The sequence below is a fragment of the Condylura cristata genome, unplaced genomic scaffold (assembly GCF_000260355.1).
Source record: "Condylura cristata isolate star-nosed mole 26May11 unplaced genomic scaffold, ConCri1.0 scaffold00020, whole genome shotgun sequence".
Classification (NCBI taxonomy): Eukaryota; Metazoa; Chordata; class Mammalia; order Eulipotyphla; family Talpidae; genus Condylura; species Condylura cristata.
In genome coordinates, this window is record NW_004567121.1 from 4634474 (window position 1) to 4640473 (window position 6000).

General features: G+C 37.1%; 1 protein-coding gene across 1 annotated transcript in view; it reads right to left on the reverse strand.

The window, feature by feature from the left end:
- Nucleotides 1-6000, reverse strand: part of AFF3 (AF4/FMR2 family, member 3) — a 368430-nt gene that overhangs the window by 331961 nt on the left and 30469 nt on the right. The gene's annotated exons all lie outside the window — the stretch shown is intronic.

Below are 6000 nucleotides of genomic sequence, written 5' to 3' on the forward strand. Positions count from 1 at the left end.
TTCACATCAGTGTATTTAAAAGACAGAAGAAGCCTAAATCCATTAATAGGTTAAATGACTGCAGTTAGACTCCAATCAAGTCAGTACCTTCACAGTGGCACAGAAATCTAGCTTAAGGTCAGCTGAACATCTGCCAAAAGTTGATGGTTCTAATAAATCCACTATGCACTAAAAGTATGGGACCATAATAATAGGTGTCAATCAGTGTATCCCAAGCCCTGCAGATGGGGCCAATGATAATCTAATGCAGAAACTACAAGGAGTATACTGACTCAGGAGATGCCAGCTGGCTTCACAGTCATCCATTTGTCTATTCTCAGATCCTAGACACCACAGATAGGCCACTAGATCTAGAAAGGAGAAAGCACAAAAGATCTAGAAAATCTAGAAAGGAGATCTAGAAAGAAGATCTAGAAAGGAGCAAGTACAAAAGAAAAATTTTCATACAGAGATCCTATAGTTGTTTCACTCTTGATTCAAGTGAGCCTTGGTAATGTCCTTTTCTGTGGTTTTTAAAGGAATCATGAGGGGAAGGGTGTTTTCACATAAGGACAAACACAGAATGACAATATGCACAGAATTTCATGGATTGTCTATATTACCTTGCATTTTCATTTACTCAATGAATGGTTTATTCCAGGCACGCTGTAGATGTCCAGGCCATAATTGTATAAAAGACATCCATAGTATATTAAATATATGAATGATCTGATGTGTGATATGATGATGTTATATATAATATATAATATAGAGGTAGGTCATACATCAAAAAAATAACATCATTGCAGACAGTGAAAGTGATAAAAGGAATTTGTAACAGGCCAAAAGGAAGGAGAATGACTATAGGGTGGTCAGAGATCAAGAACAGTCAATGAAAAAAAACAGAAAGGGAGGCCATATTCCAAACTACTTCTCACCACTCCAACTCCTGAAGTCGAAAGCCACCTGTCAGCTATAGCTTTGTCAGCATTTTTGTTCAATAAAAATACTGAATTGCTTTTTTGTTCCTTTATTAAGTCCAGACTATCAAAACCAACCAGTGTCTCAGTAACTGTAAATGGTTAAATATATATGGTCATGAAAGCTTTTCTCCTCTAGTGATTATATTTAGTGGAATAGTATGCTTTATAACACACTTGACCTGTTCAGAAATAGACAATAAAACAATATATCTTTCTTTTATCTCCTGATATACCTTGTATGATTTCCAAACATTTAGGTTCACATGATCCTTAGCTGCTCTATTCTGAGTGCTTGCTGTAGATAAAGTCGTTTCCTCCATTCACTAGCAGCATTTAACCTCTCACTAACTTAAGTCATGGGTGTTGTGATCATGACACAGGTCCAGTTAAAAATAGTCCACTCACTTACTAGAAAAATATTTCACGGTTAAGATTTGATATGAAGAGGGAACTATAGATCCTCAGGATTTCTAGTCCGTTGGAATTGTTGAGGGCCCTCCCTGGTGGCACAGCAGGTTAAAGCACAGCACTAAGAAGCTAAAGCCACTTCAGCATGAGTTCAATTCCGAGCCTGTAGGTGACCCACATGGCACAGCAGCCCTCTCCTGACCTGCCCGCTGCTCCCCTTAGCAGTGACTTCATCAGTCAGCCTGTTCTGCTCCTCACTCTGTCTCTGGTGAATCCTCTCACTGCTCCTGCACCTCTGGCCTGTACCCCAGTTCTGTATGCATAAATAAATCAATCTTAAAAAAAAAAGAAGCTGATAAACAAGTTGTTCTGCCATTTCTACTTCCCCAACACCTACATCAATACAGGACACATCCTGAGTAATTTTTAACCAAAGATTCAAGCTGACACCTAAGACAAATGGCCATATTTTATTCTCTTTTATGCATGGAGGGGGAAAATTACTTAAAATGGCCCCAAATTTCTCCTAAGTTTGAAACCCTCAAATATGTGCCTTCTACAATAGTATTCACAGATTCAGGTCCATTGATATAATTCCTATCATTTCCATTTTAGTATACAAATTGCACTGCATAAGCACTAATTGTCTAATTCTAATTCTCAGTGTTTTCCCCTTTGTGGAGTCATCATCTTTTTTTTTTTTTTTTAATGAGACTTTTAGTGGAAGATTATTGCTATAGGTACAGTATGCCATGCCCATTCTGTCTCGATTGTTTTAATTAGCCTGTAAGCTGGCCTTTGTTGTGGCCTGTTCTGGGGTAGGGGTACCTGCAAAAGGTTCCTCGTATGGAACTCAGGCATTAATGAGCCATTCTGGTAATAAGAACCCTGCACTGAGCCAGAAGCCAGAGCTCTGGAGATGCCCCAAGGAGTAGAAACGCTCATGAATTTCAGAAACTGCTTTTCTAATTTGCATTTAAACATAACTCTTGAAGAACAATTTCACCTGTGATTTTCTGAGCTGGGGAGCAAGGGATTTTAGATGCTGAATATGTACAAATTACTTTAATACAATGGAAGTAAACAAAAGTCAAATATATTGTCATATAAAATGTATATGTTTTATCTAAATGTCTAAATGCTATCGAAGGTTGTTTTGTTTTTCCTCTTTAGGTGAAAGGTGATGTTTGTTTTTTTAATTTAAGTGAATTTTTATAATTCTTGTTTTATTAAAGCTATCTGATCTTCAATTTTCTGTAACTTAGACTGCAAAAACCTTAGCAAGAGGAGGATTAGTTAGTGCCTGGTGACTGCATATAGTGGATTGAAACCAATCTAATTTAACACCTGTATGCTCATCAATAAGTGTACTCAAGCACAAAAGTGAGCACAGTGTTGAGCAATTTTGACACTGACTGCCTGACAACCACAGATTCTGTATCCAAACACTCACAGACAAGAAGCTAATTGCAGTGATGAAAGGCACACCACTAAAAGCATGAGTAATCGCTGCCAGGATCCAAAGATAACCTGCCCTTCTTTACTACTAGGGCACTTCAGCATTTATCTAAAACCTGTCTCTAGCCAATCTGACAATCTTTTGTCTCTCTGACCAGTAAAAAATGGAAATGATTTTTCATTGCTGCTCCTGCATCAGGGAAGTGTCTCTTCCACCTGTGAAGATTTAGTTCAGTAGTTGAGTATAAAATGAATGCAAAAGCTGACATTTGTTATCACACTGCAGAAATGAAAGGCTAATTAATGAGATCTTTTTGAATCCCTTCTCTGCAATCCACCCTTTGGTACCAATGGAGACACACTGCCTTTCTAAGTTGTGACACATGTTACAAATTCCCAGGGCGTATGATGGTGTGGGAAATGAATCATTATGCAGTCCTGAGCAGAGTGGTGACACAGGATGCAATTTTAGGTAGTGATAATTAACAATGTACTTTCTGAAATACATTGCATCAACCACTAAAAGAATAATAACATTTTCCCCTTGACTTGAAACTTCAAATAACCAGGAGTATATGAGCCAATCAAGACACCAATTGAAACTAAAGGTATCCTTAACTTGGGAATCATGCTCACCCACTCTTATTCCAGGGTCAACTTGATTTTAAATTTCACCAAGCCCTTTCGGGCCTTTATTTTGATGCTCATTAGGCCAATATGCAACTGACTGTAAGGTGGACTCTTCCCAGATCCCCCAAATCAATGATTCCTAACTTTAGCATTACTGGATCACATAAAGTAGAAAAAAAACTAATCTATTAAAATTATCCACCATCTGAATAATTTAACCTAGACAGGATAAGCCTACTGAAATAGGGGCAAAACAGCAAGAACATCTTTTAATTTTAAATTAATGGGTATCAATATTCTATATGTGATCGAGGAAATATATGTATGAACTATTCATAAATCAAGTCACTTACTATGGCATATTGCTTATTCAGTGGAGCTGAAATGAAGAACATTGTTTAGGAAGTCTGGACTCTCATATATCTCATATCCTTAAAATTTGTATGTAAGCTGGGAGTAAGCAAGAATTTGAGTTTTCCATTTTATTGACCATGTTTGGAACCAACTATGGTGAATGAATGATACATGTGCTCTAAAAACTGTGGAATCATCCCTCATGCTATTACACCCCTTCCTCCATTCATTTTTGGCTAAGTCACCCTATTAGATTATAAAAGTACTGTATCAAGAAACATGAAAAACACAGCTACAGAAAATAAATTTTTTTTTTGTAAAAAAGATGGCCCTCCCTGGTGGCACAGCGGGTTAATGCACAGCACTGAGAGGCTAAAACCACTTCAACATGAGTTCGAACCCCGCCTGCCCCGGAGGTGACCACATGGCGTGGCAGACCTCTCCTGACCCGCCCGCTGCTCCCCTCAGCAGTGTACTTCATTGATCTGCCTGTTCTGCTCCCCACTCTGTCTCTGGTGAAGCCTCTCGCCGCCCCTGAGCCTCTGGCCTGTAACCCAGTTCTGTATGCACAAATAAATAAATCTTAAAAAAAAAAAAAAAAAAGGTTAAGAGATTCTGAAAGCAGCATTTTACTGATTAGATGGCCAGAAAGGTACCTAGGTCCATGCACCAACCAATGACTGATGTAAGAGAACTCATTGTCCTGGTGCTTGTCCAGAATCTCTCTACAAGGTTCACTGCACTATAAGGAGGAGGTTAATATCAACTTTTATTCAAAATTAGACTATATTAGCTATTATGGATTTCTGCTGGGAATACTTCAGAAATGAAAAAGCATTGTCAATTTAAATTAAATTAAATTAAATATCTAATTATGTCACAGAGAACGATACTTCAATAGGAATCTGTTTTACTTTACCTTTTCATAAAAAGAAAAATTCACTTTTTCTTAGTCATATATCAAGAGTTTTAAGCAGTGATTCACTTTCACATCTGATTAAAAGCAGCCTATTTTAAGCTTGGGAGTTAGAATCTGAGGTCAGGAATTCAATGAAATCATATGGCAATTTCTATATGTACATACAAATGCATATATCTCTTAGAAAAGGTTCCTAGATGGTATTTTTTTCAGATTATTAAGTGGGTTTGTGACTCTGTTCAGAGAGAACTGAGGTTTTGTCAAAAGAAACCCTTACTCAAAAATCTTGTTTTTCTCAATAGTTCCTAAATCTCTTCAATTCATACAAGTGTTCTCAAATTCACAAAGGAAATCCACAAGATCTAGAAAGAAAAGTAATTTTTGTTCTCACTGGAAGGGGAATCAGCAAAAGTTAATTTTGCAGTGATATAAATTTAATATAAACATTTTGTACTTCATTTCGAATAGCTTGAACTTCAAATGGGACCTTGTAAACAAAGAAATCATTTCTTTCTTCCCTCTCTTTCATTCCTCCTCCTATTTTTTTTCCCCTTAAAAAATAGTTTATATTTACTTGGTTTCAATTTTCCTTGTTAGTGTTTTCTTCTGATTTCAAGTGGCTGAAACTGAAATTATTCCTCTTGCAGAAAAGAGAAAGCTAAAAGCTAATTCAATATAGGTTTCACATATATGAAGGGTACTCAGAGACAGGCTGATAGCCAAAGGAAATGGTCTTTGAACTAAAGAATGAAAAACTCGAATTTGCTTCAGGCTATATTTCCTTACTTAAAGAGTTCATAACATTAAATCTAAAGGATGACATATAATTTTTGGAGACATTTAAAGCAGGGTATATTCTTAAATGTCTTAGCTGGCTTAGATATAATTCTGTTTAAAGTCAGAAGGATGAATTTTACCACTTGTGGCCCCTTCCTAGTTGACAAGTCTAAGGACACGAATGGTATATCAAAAGCCCAAACATTCACTGAAAGCATTCAGAGTCATCTCTCCAAGAGGCAGTTAATCAACAAATCTCACAGACTCCCAGCTTCTCTCAGCTAGCTACTTTTGATATGGTATAACTAACTTGAAATCTACTTCTATTTTTTTGTGCAAACAATGAACTAGAAGAAAATCAAGAAAACAACACTTTATAGTCGCATTAAAATAACTAGAACAGGCCCTCCCTGGTGGCACAGCGGGTTAAAGCACAGCACTGAGAAGCTAAAGCCACTTCCGCATGAGTTCGATCCCAGCCTGCCCCAGAGG